Here is a 16,879-nt window from a genome sequence, read left to right on the forward strand (position 1 = left end):
GGGGACGGGTATTAGACATTGGGAATGTCGGGAATGGCCGGGAATTTAGAATTTCCCAAAAATACCCCTTTAGTATGATTTTCATGATTTTATGGTGGAGGGGCAAAATGGTCTTTTTGCCCCAATGACTTTTTGTCTTTAGTGACTTTTTATTTGAAAAATTAAATGTTTATTTCATGGTTTATTTGGCTGAAATGAATAGTGCTTAGTTAGTTTAATTCTTTTTCATTTTCACAAAATTCTAAGTTTAGAAAAAAGAAAGAAAATTTCAAGCAAACACTCTCTTTTCTCTCTCTCTTTTTCGGCTGAAACTTGGGGTGCTTGGAGCTGGATTTTTGTGGTGATTCAAGCTTGATTTGCAAAACTCTAGTGAATTCTTGTTGTGGTAGGTGTCTTCTAGCTTTCTCCTCTTTTATTTTAGGAAAAGTTTGATATATTGTTGATGCATGCATGCTTTTGTGGCTGTTATTATGGCTGTGTTTAGTTGTTATTTTCTGAGGTTCAAAGCATGTTTATTTGATGTTAATTGAGTTGTTTGAAGCATGATTAGTTAGGTTGTTCAAGCTTTGAGTTTTCTATGTAAAAATGTGGTTTTTGGAAGGAAAATATTGTGAATCTGTTCTGTGATGTTGCTGTTGTTTCTATTAGTTTGCAGAGGTGATTTTATGCTTATTTGAGTAGAATTAAATAGGTTTGGATGCATGTTAGAGGATTTAACCAAGTTTGAGTTTTGGAACTCAAAGCTTGGTCTTTAATGGTGATTTTTGTATATGTGTTTTCTGGGTGGTTTTGATGCCTTGGATTTGTTCTAGGGATAGTTTAGAACAGGTCTGGAAAGTTTGGGACCAATTGGGGTTGAATTGGTCGAGTTATGAGAATTTTAGTTGGCTGCCTGCGAGGAACCGGAATTCCGGTTGTGCATCCGGAATTCCGGATGAGGGTTCAGTAATTCCCAGAACCGGAATTCCGGTTGGGCAACCGGTCTGCCGGTTGGGGAATTTTTCCGAACCCTAGTTTTCCTCGTTTTTAGGTTTTTAGGGGTATTGCCATGCTTTTTATCGATAGGGAAACTTTTAGTTCTTAGTTTTAGTCCCCGGGAAGTGATTTAGCGTGTCACTTATAGCGTTGTGATTTTTATGGTTTAGGAGCCGATCCGCCGTCGGCTTCGGTTCCGATCGGGTTGACCAAGACACTCGAAATCGGAATCCAGGTAAGATTAGTATAACAGTATGCATATGTAGATTACATGTTTAGCGCGCATGTAGGAAGCCTGCTAGATTACATTAGTTATGTATTTAGGCTTCGAACCATCCAACCCTGTCACGTCGGTACGAGCCGGAGTATGACCAAGAATGAGTATGACCGGCTCGACCGATCAGCCGACACTTGGTTGGTGGTTCGGTGCTATTGACCTATCCCGTCGGTACGACAGCCGGAGTATGACCAGCAGCCGGAGTATGACCGGTTCGACCGATCAGGAGGATACTTGTCAATAGTACCGTCCCCTGAACGTTCAAAACTCAGTACCATGTTGGACATGGCAGTAGTGGCTCAGTACCATGTTGGACATGGCAGTAGCGGGACTCAGTATCGTGTTGGACACGGCAGTTAGTTATGTATGATATTATTATGCTTTTCTTACTGAGTCTGTCGACTCACAGTTTATGTTCATGTGTAGGTAAAGGCAAGGCTGTGGCTGATGGACCGTGAGCGAGCTTATGAGATTGTACATGTCGGGGCGGTTAGGCCTGGAGCGTACGATCCTCGGGACAGCAAGGCTGAATTTTTGTAACTGTCGTTAGACGACTTTTATTTTGATGTAAAAAGTTAAACAGTGAAACTTTTTGTAAATATTTTTATAATCGGGATCCCGAGTCTTTTATAATATGTTTTACAAGTTTAATCAAAAAGCAAAATTTTAATTAATCACGTTTTCCATAAACCTCGTTGATTAGCAACGAGCTGCACAGTACGTTTAAAAATCACGTAATACGCCTAAGGTAGTTAGGGTGTTACAATTTGGTATCAGAGCCGCCAGGTTGTCTTCCGAAGATCGTCACGACATGTACAATCATCATCAGCAGTTAGCTCGGTTCACGGTTCAGTAAGCCTTTATTGCTTTAGTAGATTATTTTATTCAGTTATAAAAAAAAAGAAAAGCCTGTTAGGAAGCATGTTAGTAGCCTGATAGTAGAATAGGCACATGTTTCGTTTCTAATTTCCAAATTAAGCGGCATTAGTAAGCTCGCCTTGAATACGACCTGATATGCCAACTTTTGGTTTCGCAGGCGGTTCTAATCAGATGGATGCCAGGCGGACTACCAGGAGTCAGGGCAACTCCGTGGGGTCGAATCAAGGACAGGGAGCTCAGTTTCCCCCACCTGCTCGGGGCCGAGGCAGAGGTCCCCGAGGCAGGGCTCGTGGCCGGGGTGATGAGAACCCGCCACAGGCTGCCCAGGCTCCCCCAGCCGATCAGGGAGCCCCGAATTGGGAGTTGCGGTTTGCGGAGATGCAAGCCCGGATCGAAGAACAAGACCTCGAGATTCAGAGGTTGAGACAGCAGGGTGCTCCTGCAGTTCCTGTGCCCATAGTTCCAGCGGCACCTGCCCCTGCTGCCCAGGCCGAGATAGTGGTGGCGGCCCATAGATTGGAACCTTTGTATGAGCGGTTCCGGAAGCAAGCACCTCCGGTTTTCCTGGGAGGTCCGGACGTGATGAAAGCCGAGCAGTGGCTGACGGTGATCACCAAGATTTTGAACTTCATGGGTGTCACCGGTAACGACAGAGTGGTGTGCGCCACGTTTCAGTTCCAGGAGGACGCCCTGGTATGGTGGGACATGGTGTCTCAGATCCATGACGTCACCACCATGACCTGGGAAAGGTTTCAGGAACTCTTTAACGCAAAGTATTACAATGAGGCGGTCAGAAGCGCCAAGAGAAAAGAGTTCGTTCACCTGACCCAGCGGGAGAACATGAGCGTCACTGAGTATACTACTCAGTTTGATCGGTTGGCGAGGTTAGCCTCGGGAATTGTGCCAACCGACTTCAGCAAGAAGGAGAAGTATCTGGACGGGTTGAATCCCAAGATCAGGCATGACCTGATGATCACCACAGACGACAGCACCACCTATGCTCAGATGGTGGAGAAGGCACTGCGAGCTGAGGGCGCAGTGGGGTGCATGTCGGGACCGCCGCATCTCGGTTAGTGGCGGAGCTCCTACCCCTCCTGCATCAGGCTATAGCAGGGGGAGTAGTGGTTCGGCCATTGATCAGAGGAAGAGGGCACCCACTGCTTCCGGCGGCTCGAGTCAGAACAAGAGGTTCCGGGGGAACCAGAACCGAGGGAGTCGTCCTGGTGGTAATGACACCCGATTCTCCTATCCCGAGTGCCCTAGCTGCAAGAGGCATCATCAGGGCGAATGCAAAGGTCAGGGATGCTTTCATTGTGGCATGCCCGGACACTTCAAGAGGGAATGTCCCCAGCTCCGACCAGAGGCACCGAGAGCTCCAGTGATACCCACTCCAGCCAGGGTATTCGCTATCACGCAGGCTGATGCAAATGCCAGCCCATCAGTAGTCACAGGTCAGCTTTTTATTAACAACTCGCTTTATTCAGTGCTGTTTGATTCTGGGGCTACACATTCGTATGTGGCGGCCAGAGTCTTTAGTAAGTTGGGTAGACCCTTTGATAGATATGAATCAGGGTTTGGAACCCTGTTACCTGGCGGAGAATTGGTTATCTCCAATAGGTGGATTAGGTCTATGCCGATCAGGATAGATGGTAGAGAGTTAAGCGCTGATCTGATAGAGATGAGCTTAGTCGAATTCGATATTATTTTAGGAATGGATTTCCTATCTAAATATTCGGCGAGCATTGACTGTAAAAGGAAGATGGTGGTCTTCCAACCGGAAAGTGAAGAACCGTTTGTATTTGTGGGTTCGGTTCAGGGATCTCGGATCCCGGTGATCTCGGCTATGTCAGCGAGAGAATTGTTGCACGGCGGGTGCTTAGGGTTTCTGGCCGTGGTGGTGGACACCACTCGGCCAGACACCATTCGGCCAGAGGACATCAGAGTGGTTCGGGAATTTTTGGACGTCTTTCCCGAAGAACTTCCAGGGTTACCACCTCAGCGGGAGATCGATTTCGTGATTGACTTGGCACCAGGGGTGGATCCAGCTTCCAAAGCCCCGTATAGGATGGCTCCAGCTGAACTTAAGGAATTAAAGATTCAGCTCCAAGGGTTGCTTGACATAGGGTTCATTCGGCCCAGTGTGTCACCCTGGGGAGCCCCGGTTTTGTTCGTCAAGAAGAAGGATGGATCCATGAGGATGTGCATCGACTACAGGGAGTTAAACAAGCTGACGGTGAAGAATAAATATCCATTACCTAGGATCGATGACTTGTTCGATCAGCTTCAGGGGAAGACGGTCTTTTCTAAGATTGATCTCCGTTCGGGTTATCATCAGTTGAGAATCCGAGAGGAGGACATTCCAAAGACGGCTTTCTGCACTAGGTATGGACACTACGAGTTTCTGGTTATGTCATTCGGACTAACCAATGCTCCTGCAACATTCATGGACCTGATGAATAGAGTATTCAAGGATTTCCTCGATATCTGTGTGATTGTGTTTATCGACGACATCCTCGTGTACTCTCAATCAGAAGAGGAGCATGAGTTACATCTTCAGATGGTACTGCAACGACTTCGAGAACATAAGCTCTACGCCAAGTTCAAGAAATGTGAGTTCTGGTTGTCTCAAGTGTCCTTCCTAGGGCACATTGTGAGTAAAGATGGGATCAAGGTGGATCCCGGGAAGATTGAATCCGTCAGGGATTGGCCAAGACCGAAGACAGTGACAGAGATCAGAAGCTTCTTGGGATTAGCTGGGTACTACCGTAGGTTCGTGGAGGGGTTCTCCAAAATTTCAATGCCCCTAACCGAGCTTACAAAGAAGAATCAGCGATTTATCTGGTCAGATAAATGTGAAGCTAGCTTTCAGGAGCTAAAGCAGAGGTTGATTACTGCTCCGGTACTAGCTTTGCCTTCGGACAAGGAGAAGTTCGTAGTCTACTGTGACGCATCCAAACAAGGTTTGGGGTGCGTATTGATGCAAGCCGATCGGGTTATCGCTTATGCCTCCCGTCAGTTAAAGGATTATGAACAGCGATACCCGACTCATGATTTAGAATTGGCCGCAGTGGTTTTTGCACTGAAGATTTGGCAGCATTACCTTTATGGGGAGAAGTGCGAGATCTATACCGACCATAAAAGTCTCAAGTATTTCTTTACTCAGAAAGATTTGAACATGAGACAAAGGCGTTGGTTGGAATTAGTGAAGGATTACGATTGTGAGATCCTCTATCATCCCAGAAAAGCCAATGTAGTGGTCGATGCCCTGAGCAGAAAGGGTCCCGGGCAAGTAGCTAGCATGGTTCAGATCTCACCTCAGCTAGCAGAGGATATGGTTAGATCCAGCATTGAGTTTGTGGTAGGTCAGCTTCACAACTTAACGCTGCAATCTGATCTGTTGGAAAGAATAAAGGTCGCTCAGATGACAGATCCGGAGTTAGTGAAAATCCGAGATGAGGTATTGGCTGGTCAAGCCAAAGACTTTTCAGTGTCAGACAGTGGGATGCTTTTGTATAAAGCCAGGGTTTGTGTTCCGAACAGCGTGGAACTGAGAAATGAGATCTTTGAGGAGGCTCATTCTACCCCGTATTCTCTGCATCCCGGCACCACCAAGATGTACCAAGATTTGAAACCGTACTTCTGGTGGAGCGGTATGAAGAAGAATTTGGTAGAATTCGTATCGAGATGCCTCACTTGTCAGCAGATCAAGGCTGAACATCAGAGACCAGCAGGGTTGTTGCAGCCTCTAACCCTACCAGAATGGAAATGGGAAGATATTTCGATGGATTTTGTGGTCGGGTTACCTAGGACCACGGGTTTGCATGATTCCATCTGGGTAGTGGTGGACCGATTTACGAAATCTGCTCATTTTCTGCCGGTCAGAACAACATTTTCAGTGGATCAGTTGGCAGAACTGTACGTCAGAGAGATAGTGAGACTTCACGGGGTACCGAAGTCTATAGTTTCGGACAGGGATCCGAAATTCACCTCCAAATTTTGGCAAAGTTTGCAACGGGCAATGGGTACGAAGCTGAAATTCAGTACAGCATTTCATCCTCAGACAGATGGTCAGTCCGAAAGGACAATTCAGATATTAGAGGATATGTTGAGAGCCTGTGTTATGGACTTTGAAGGCTCATGGAGTAAGTATCTACCGTTGATAGAGTTTTCGTACAACAACAGTTATCAGAGTACGATAGGGATGGCTCCCTATGAACTGTTGTACGGTAGGAAATGTAGATCCCCTATCCACTGGGATGAGACAGGGGAGAGGAAATACTTAGGTCCAGAGTCAGTTCAGCGGACCAATGAGGCGATAGAGAAGATAAAAGCTAGAATGCTTGCCTCACAGAGCAGACAGAAGAGTTACGCAGATCCGAAACGCAGAGATGTTGAGTTCCAAGTAGGGGAACATGTGTTTTTACGAGTATCTCCGATGAAGGGGATTAAACGTTTCGGGAAAAGAGGCAAGTTATGCCCTAGATTTACAGGACCTTTCGAGATTCTCGAGAAGATAGGTCAAGTGGCATATCGGTTAGCATTGCCTCCAGCCTTATCAGCAGTGCACAACGTATTCCATGTCTCAATGTTGAGAAAATACGTTTCAGACCCCTCTCATATACTCAGTTATGAGAGTCTTCAGCTTCAGCCAGACATGTCATATGAGGAACAACCAGTGCAGATCCTGGATAGAAAGGATAAAGTCCTTCGGAATAAGACCATAGCTTTGGTCAAGGTTCTCTGGAGAAACAGCAAGGTGGAGGAAGCCACCTGGGAGCTAGAGTCAGATATGAGAGCTCAATATCCAGAGTTATTCAGGTTAGATTTCGGGGACGAAATCCTTTTAAGGGGGGAATAGTTGTAAAGCCCGCTTAGTTAATTTGGAAATTAGCAGTTGTTTATGTTTAATTATGAAATTATTTATAGCTATTTAAATAATTTATGATACTGTTATTTATGTTATTCAGTAGCTTGCATATTTTGCATTTCCGGTGTCCGGTATTTTGGAACTCGGCGTTTGGCTCAGTAGAAATCACAACTTAGTATGTTAGTATTTTGGGGACGGGTATTAGACATTGGGAATGTCGGGAATGGCCGGGAATTTAGAATTTCCCAAAAATACCCCTTTAGTATGATTTTCATGATTTTATGGTGGAGGGGCAAAATGGTCTTTTTGCCCCCAATGACTTTTTGTCTTTAGTGACTTTTTATTTGAAAAATTAAATGTTTATTTCATGGTTTATTTGGCTGAAATGAATAGTGCTTAGTTAGTTTAATTCTTTTTCATTTTCACAAAATTCTAAGTTTAGAAAAAAGAAAGAAAATTTCAAGCAAACACTCTCTTTTCTCTCTCTCTTTTTCGGCTGAAACTTAGGGTGCTTGGAGCTGGATTTTTGTGGTGATTCAAGCTTGATTTGCAAAACTCTAGTGAATTCTTGTTGTGGTAGGTGTCTTCTAGCTTTCTCCTCTTTTATTTTAGGAAAAGTTTGATATATTGTTGATGCATGCATGCTTTTGTGGCTGTTATTATGGCTGTGTTTAGTTGTTATTTTCTGAGGTTCAAAGCATGTTTATTTGATGTTAATTGAGTTGTTTGAAGCATGATTAGTTAGGTTGTTCAAGCTTTGAGTTTTCTATGTAAAAATGTGGTTTTTGGAAGGAAAATATTGTGAATCTGTTCTGTGATGTTGCTGTTGTTTCTATTAGTTTGCAGAGGTGATTTTATGCTTATTTGAGTAGAATTAAATAGGTTTGGATGCATGTTAGAGGATTTAACCAAGTTTGAGTTTTGGAACTCAAAGCATGGTCTTTAATGGTGATTTTTGTATATGTGTTTTCTGGGTGGTTTTGATGCCTTGGATTTGTTCTAGGGATAGTTTAGAACTGTGTCCGGAAAGTTTGGGACCAATTGGGGTTGAATTGGTCGAGTTATGAGAATTTTAGTTGGTCGCTCGCGAGGAACCGGAATTCGGTTGTGCATCCGGAATTCCGGATGAGGGTTCGCAATTCCCAGAACTGGAATTCCGGTTGGGCAACCGGTCTGCCGGTTGGGGAATTTTTCCGAACCCTAGTTTTCCTCGTTTTTAGGTTTTTAGGGGTATTGCCATGCTTTTTATCGATAGGGAAACTTTTAGTTCTTAGTTTTAGTCCCCGAGAAGTGATTTAGCGTGTCACTTATAGCGTTGTGATTTTTATGGTTTAGGAGCCGATCCGCCGCTCGGCTTCGATTCCGGTCGTTGACCTACACACCTGAAATCGGAATCCAGGTAAGATTAGTATAACAGTATGCATATGTAGATTACATGTTTAGCGTGCATGTAGGAAGCCTGCTAGATTACATTAGTTATGTATTTAGGCTTCGAACCATCCAATCCTGTCACGTCGGTACAGGCTGGAGTATGACCAGCAGCCAGAGTATGACCGGTTCGACCGATCAGGCTGACACTTGGTTGGTGGTTCGGTTATTGACCTATCCCGTCGGTACGAGCCGGAGTATGACCAGCCGGAGTATGACCGGTTCGACCGATCGGGAGGATACTTGTCAATAGTACCGTCCCCCGAACGTTCAAAACTCGGCACCATGTTGGACATGGCAGTAGTGGCTCAGTACCATGTTGGACATGGCAGTAGCGGGACTCAGTATCGTGTTGGACACGGCAGTTAGTTATGTATGATATTATTATGCTTTTCTTACTGAGTCTGTCGACTCACAGTTTATGTTCATGTGTAGGTAAAGGCAAGGCTGTGGCTGATGGACCGTGAGCGAGCTTATGAGATTGTACATGTCGGGGCGGTTAGGCCTGGAGCGTACGATCCTCGGGACAGCAAGGCTGAATTTTTGTAACTGTCGTTAGACGACTTTTATTTTGATGTAAAAAGTTAAACAGTGAAACTTTTTGTAAATATTTTTATAATCGGGATCCCGAGTCTTTTATAATATGTTTTACAAGTTTAATCAAAAAGCAAAATTTTAATTAATCACGTTTTCCATAAACCTCGTTGATTAGCAACGAGCTGCACAGTACGTTTAAAAATCACGTAATACGCCTAAGGTAGTTAGGGTGTTACAAAATGAGACTTAAGAAAAATTCAATTAATCTTTGCTGAAAATGAATAGGTCATGTGTCACCTCCTAATGCAGCCACCAAGCATTTCCCTTAGTAATTTACTAAAATGCCCCTTATACTTAAAATTAGGGTATTTCTAAAGCTAGGGGTAAAATTGTCAAATTCCATAACCCCGCTTAATCCCGACATTTTATTTTCTCTAAAATATTTCCCACTAAGAAATAAAGTTCTAAACTTACCCATATGATCAAACTAGCCATCCATCGCATTTTCCACTGTCGCCGAACAAAAATTTCAAAAATAACATATTTCACAGATAAAATAAATAATACCCCTAGAGTTTAATAAAATCTTCGGAATTGAGAAATTATAACTCTAATATTCATTTCTAAATATTGGTGTCCACAAATAATTAATTTCATAAATAATCATAAAATAACAGAAATTAATGCTAATTGCCTTTACTAATTCAAAATACTAAAGCGGTCATTACAAATACATACGAGCCCACATTAGAGATTTTAATCTAACACAAAATACTAAAGGAGTTTAGGTCCCATCCCTCAAAAAATATGTTTTAATCTTGTACGAAGATTAAGCAATTTCTTATAACCTCTCACTATTGATTCCATGTGAATCATGCATGCTAAAATATAGTGTTCATTTTGTGACCACTTACCTCCTTATGTACTTAAGGTTTTAAAATTCAATCGTAAAAGATTAATTTTTCACAAAGCTCAAATTCTCAATAATTGTGATACCAGGCTTATCAAAAATATAGAAGACCTCTTAATCTCTATTATTTCTCTTCAATTTAATTTCCTTCTTGAAATTATTTTTACCAAAATTTGACACAAAAATATGTCAAAATTTTCGTAGATGCACATAGCCAAAATTGATTTAGAATTTTAATTCAATAATCAAATAAATTAATCAATAATGTCTCAATACATTTTGATTAAATTTGTGGCTCACGCCCACATTTCTACCATAAAGTGAAAATTTTAGAATAACTTTAATATAAAACCTCTCCATTTTTAATCTCAACATAAATTATCATGAATCTTTTGAGATGACATGATAATCTCTCAAAATACAACTTTTGTATATTTTTTTTCCTCTTAATTAAAATGACATTCAAAGTCATCAGTTTGGAAAATACCATTTGGTATTTTAGTTTTCTTACCAAAACTAAAAAACCAAACTCACAATACTATACTCACAAAATAATGTGATTATTTTTACCCATCATTTAAAGATTATCTCCTCATTGAGATTAGACCGAAATTATACAAAAGTTGACAAAATTCTCATCAATTTTGTTCACTACTTTGATTATTTAAAATTCAAAATTACTTCTCCAATCTTTTATTTTTTTTTTACAATTTTTGAATCCACCTTGATTCACTTTATTTGAGTCAAAAATTACTCTTCCAATTTATGGCTCATTTCACAAGTTTGGATCCACTTTTCATCCATTTGTTCTCGCTATGAAAAGACAATTCTCATAAACTCTCATAGTTCACTTTTCTTATCTCAGAAAATGAACTAATTATTACTTTTAGTTCTCAAAGATTGTAACTTTTCACAAATTACAATTTCTTTTCTGAAAATCACTATTGAAAAAAAAATTATAAATTCTCTTTATTCACAATATATATGGTAATAATCTTCACATCAATAGTAATAAATACTGTTATATTACTATCAATATTATTATCATATACATTATATAATTTATATGTACAAAATTAATATATAATTCCCATGCATGAATTATAACACTCAAATATATAATTCTATGCCAACTAATATAAAGTATATGTAACATACATAATATTAATTATATAAATATATATGTTATATATCTCATATACATACAACATATATACCCCAATATACATGCATAATATATATTATATACACATAATATATGTTATATATACATGTCTCATATAAATACATAGAAATAGTTAATTCCAAATATTTAATCTCACTAATATATATTATATCACATGCTCTACATATATATAATGCTCTACATGTATATATCATATTTTTATAGGGACACGATTTCGTCCCGTTAGTTTACTTTAGGAGATTTATTCCATGATGTACGACAGTCGTTGGATGGAGTGATTATTTGATCTGAGGGCTGGGGTTGATGTAGGGGTATTTAGGGTAAAAAAAAATGGTAACCGGTTATGTTTTTGAAATTAAAATTTATTAAATTTGAAAAAGTTGAAACTGACACTAGTCATATCAACTGTCCTCCACACTTCTACTTTCTTCTTCACTTTCTTTCATTTTCGTTTTCTATTTTCTTTTTTTATTTTATATTTTCGTTTCAGCTTAGGCAAAACTCTCCTTTTCTATTTTCGTTTCAGCTTAGGTAAAACTTATATTTTCTATTTTCTTCACTTCTTTTCGTGTAAGTGTGTGGTGTATATTTCTCGTCTTCTGCCATTGTTGTGGTTATTACAATCATGGGTCTCAACGGTGGGTTGTACAAGTAAGTTTCTCCAGTTCTACTTTTCATACTTTTCGTTCTTCACTGTGGGTATTCAAAAAAAAAATCGTTTTTTTTGCAGGGAATGTTGTGTTAGTCCATTTTCGTTTACTTAATAGTGTTATTTTTTCTCAGGTGTCGACGGTGAGCTCTTCAAGGTAGTTACCATTTCTGTGTTGAGGTATCTCTCTCTCTCTCTCTCTCTCTCTCTCTCTCTCTCTCTCTCTCTCTCTCTCTCTCTCTCTCTCTCTCTCTCTCTCCCGTGCATGTGTTCTGATTCTGATTGTGCATTGTACTATAATTTGTTTTGGGTTTATCGTTTTAGTTTTTTTTTGGAATCTGTCATTTGGTATTTTGATTTAGGTATTTTTGGTGCAATAAAGACTTGGATTGTTTAATATCATTGAAGAAATCTGTTGGAATTTATTTTACTAGGATCTTAGATCTACTTACAAGTATGTTTATTAACACCCTAAATATGAACTTTCTAAAACGATGAAATAAACACCTATAAAGTTTAGGAAACCTTACATTGGGTGCAGCGGAATATAACGACTCCTTCCGTTCAGATATCTAACCCTTGATTCCTTTCTGTAGCAGAACATTATCAATATCTGAACCTGGATCTCTTTCTCTGATTCTTTGGTGCTGAGACTCCTTCTTGCTGAAAGTCTTTCTTCACGATCTTCCTCACTATGATTGAGGTATCACTTGCTGTGTGTGGGCACTACTCTCACACTAAGATTTTCGAAATTGAAGGAAGAAGAAAGAGAAAGTGGGTTCGGCCAAAGATAGGGAGAGAGAGAGGCTCAGTTTTTTCTGAATCAGAAGTGTAGAAATTTAAGTGTAAATTTCCTGAAGCCTTCACTATCTATTTATAGCATTCCACTAGGGTTAGGTTTGAAATATTTGGTATTAAAATAATGAAAAAAATCAGTTTAAATTTCCTACAAAAGTGGTCGGCCCTATACTAGTGGATTTGGGCCTCACTTTTTGCAATTTTGCAGTTTTACCTTTTCTGCATCTGATTTTCTCAAAAACGCCAATTTTCTAATTCAACCATTTAAATGCCAATTCTTACTACTGAATAACTATAAATAATTATTAAATAATATTGTCATTTATCATATTTATTAATTGAACCATACAAAGTATCATAATTAACAAATATGCCCCTAAAACTCTTTCCTTACAATTTCGCCCTTACTTAGTGAAAAATTCACAAATAGACATAGTCTAATTTCAGAATTATAATTGATTAATCAAAACCAATTACATGAGTCTTACAAGCAATATTATCTCAACTAGTGCGGGGACCATGGGTCTATATAACCGAGCTTCCAATAAGTAGACCAAGAATCTAGCACTAAAATTCACTAACTTATTAATTCTTCGTTGAATCCACGCATAGAACTTAGAATTGCACTCTCAGTTATATAGAATGCTCTATATGTTCCACCATATAGACACATCATTAGTTATCCATTGCTATAATCCTAATGTGATCAATGATCCTCTATATGAATGATCTACACTGTAAGAGATTAAATTACCGTTACACCCTACAATGTATTTATTCCTTAAAACACTTGACCCCGTATAAATGATATTTCAGCTTATGTGAAATAAGTACTCCACCATTTATGTTCGTTTGGTCAAGCTCGAAGGAGATCATCCTTTGCTTACTATTCTCTAGATAGAAGTTATAGATTCCATGTTTATGATAGCGCTCCCACTCAATTGCACTACCGTGTTCCCAAAATGTACGTATCACCCTGATCTAAAAGTAGGCTTAACTAACAAATCAAAGAACACGAATAGCCTTTCAAGATTGAGCCTAATCATAACAGGATTAAGAACATTTGATCTAGGATCAACTTGGCGATATTGACTTGAATAGATATTACGGTAAGTTTAATAAATCTAAGTCAAAGTTCAATATCAGTCCCTTCCGATGCATACTCCATGCATCCAACCTGAGCTTTACTTTAACCAATGCTCTGGAAAGAACATGGCACTTCTCCAAATGCAAGTAAACTCTGTTGTAGATTATCATATCAGTAAAACCCTATGTCTGATAAATCTAGGAAACTTTATTCACATAGTCATGTTTACTTTCCAATGTGTTGACATCACAATAAACAGGATTAAGTTTGTGAAAAGGGTTTCAGATGAATTCATACATTATGTACATATAATCATGAAATAAATCATGTGAACCATGCAACATTAAATGTTATTTCTGATCTATATTAATAAGTAAATCTGATTATATTGAAATGAGTTTTATTTAGGGCATAAAACCCAACAAACTCCCACTTGCACTAATATAAAACAAAAAGTGTGTTTCAAATAATCTCAACACCTTGATATACAAATCAAGTGTAGTAGTAGTAAACTCCTCGTAATAGGATCTGAAAGGTTGAATTAAACACAACCTTTTCTCCACCATTACTCTTCCTTAATCACAAAATCATCGATAATGTGAAATTCCTCTCTATATGTCTACTCTTTCGGGATACTGGATTCTATACATTTGGCAACTACTTTTGGTTAATCAGGAAATTAACCCTAGTAGTTTAGGTAATTTGGAATGGTGCCAAAGATGTATAGAACTTTCCTTAGACTGAATAAGTACCTTTCCTGCAACTTTAACATCCAGTCTCTCTCTGGTAGACCTAGAGACTTCAGATAGGTTTTTACACTTCTCCAAAATCACTATTCCACCCCCAGAGTAACCACCATCTTATCAGAAAGATTTACTAGCACAAAGGCAAATTTCGAAATCTGATATGGTGTAGTCTAAGAGTTTTAAACACACCCTTATAGACTAACATATAGTTCCTCTTCTTAATCTTAAGATTTACTTGATTGTGTTCCAATGTTCTTCTCCTGGATTAATCTGATACCTACTCATTACTCCCACTCAACAGTAGGTGTCTGGTCTAAGGCATGCAAAAGCATATCTAAGACCTCTCACTGTTGATATAAGAAATTCTTTCATGGCTTTATCTTTTTTGGAATAGTTGAGACTTTTCCTTAGATAAATAAAATCTATGCCTAAGAAGTTGTGAAGCTTCTATAGATTGCCATTAGAAAGAAAATGTTTCAGCATCTTACTAAAGTAAGCTGCTTACATTAGAGTAAGTAATTACCTGGTATACCACAAGCCATAGGTTTAGATAAACTCAAACCTATAATATAGGAACAGGAAGTTTTGTTAAGTCCATTGAATAGACTTGTAAACAAAATTTCCTTTTATGTCCTTGTTATAAAAAATTTAGGTTATTCCATGTGAATGGATTAAACCATAGTTCTATTGGCTTTTCTTCTTAGTTTCTTATCTTGACAATCCATTAATTGTTTAAACTCACAATGGATTTCAATCACTAGTGTCTCCCAAGTCATAAGAAGGTGAGTTCCTAGAAACTCTCCCACTACGACAAGGTACCGTGAATTATGTCGAAGAAAACTAAATGGTATTGATCTCTTCGGTTGTGACAAGACAACAGAGGCAGTGGGATCATCATATGTCAAATAAGATGATAGAACACTTTTGGAATCAAGAATTAAATATCTCCTTTATTTGCTACTTGATTTTCAGACGTAGTCATTTTCTTAGAAAAGTAGTATTTGTTTGAACAAACACTTTCTTATCTATTGACAATGGGATGGTCCACCCCTAATCACTTAGAATAGCTAACAAACCATGGTTAACAGTTCTAGCTTTTCTTAAGATATTGATTAGGATATCCATGAATCTAGTAATGATTTAAATTAAGTATACAACCATTACATCATTCTGAAATTGTATTACCATGGAAGGAATTAGGCAACGACTAGTAACTAATCATCAACATGCAACTCGAAATTTTTGGGGAGGTAAGTTTGGATATATTTCAAAAATCAATTTAATGATCTTTGAACTGCATATCTAATAACTATTTCTCCACCCCTATCAGTTCGCAAGATCTTTAACCACTTACCTTAATGGTTTTAACCATTGCTAGAAATTAATGAAATTTTTCAAACATTTCAAATTTCTTGCTAAAAGGTATAATCTAGAGTTATCGTTTTAAGAATACAACGGAAAACTCATATTCACCCCTGAATGTACATCCATCTGCGAATGAGATGAACTACTTTCAGTGGATATAGGCGTATTAACTTTTTGCAGAGATTGATCTTGTCAAATCCACTATGAACAAGATACAAATGCCATAGATTAAAAAAAATGTGGTAGTGTCTTTTGATGACTTAGGTTTAGTTACATCAAAGAATTCTTAGAATAGTGCAAGTGGATCCTGGTCACAGAATACCTAACTCATATTCCATACAGTTTGAATCCATTAATAGAAGATGGATATTAAACCCTTGTGAAGGTGTAATTGTATTGATCTTGGAATTAGAAATATAAGAAAATTTCTGTTTGGAATCTAAAATTAAAGTCAAAGACTTAAATTTATACCAAATATAATTAGTAATTCTATCTTGGACCACCACTACTTTTAATTCTAAGTCTGATTTGCCCATACATGTAGGAGATTTCTAAGATTGAGGATTTATATCAATTGGGAATAGAATTTCGGGATTATAATCATATGCGTCATTTAATTTCTTAAGAGAAAATATAGAATGACATGAAATGATTTATAGACCATTCATCCAATGATATGTTTTGAAGCTAATTCGAAATGAATAAGCTAAGAGGAATTAGGATAATTTTGTTGATAAATAAGAATCCAACGATGCTTCGATTAGCGAATGTCAAAGTAATCTTATTTATACAATCTTCTTGTTTCATATCATAAAAATACTAGTCTAAGGTGTCAACAATTGATGAACAGCTAGATGTCGCATATACAATATTTATCTTTCTAGATCTAACACTATTATGTATGTCTAATGGTGAAAATCCACTAGGGATTTATCTCATTAGATAAACAAACCAAGTTAGACCAACAATGAAGATTCGAAATTAAACTACAACTTAATAACAGAAAATAACATGGTTCAATATAAATTCATACACAATTCATAAATTATTAAACATATAGCATGTAGGAATGACAAGTGAAAATACTAAAACTTACAATCCTAAATAATTTCCAAGGTTTTCAACAAACTGATATCAGTGTCCCGTTTAGGCAAGAGTCAAAGCTACCATCCATT

This window comes from Cannabis sativa, chromosome 3 (genome assembly GCF_029168945.1).
Source record: "Cannabis sativa cultivar Pink pepper isolate KNU-18-1 chromosome 3, ASM2916894v1, whole genome shotgun sequence".
NCBI lineage: Eukaryota > Viridiplantae > Streptophyta > Magnoliopsida > Rosales > Cannabaceae > Cannabis > Cannabis sativa.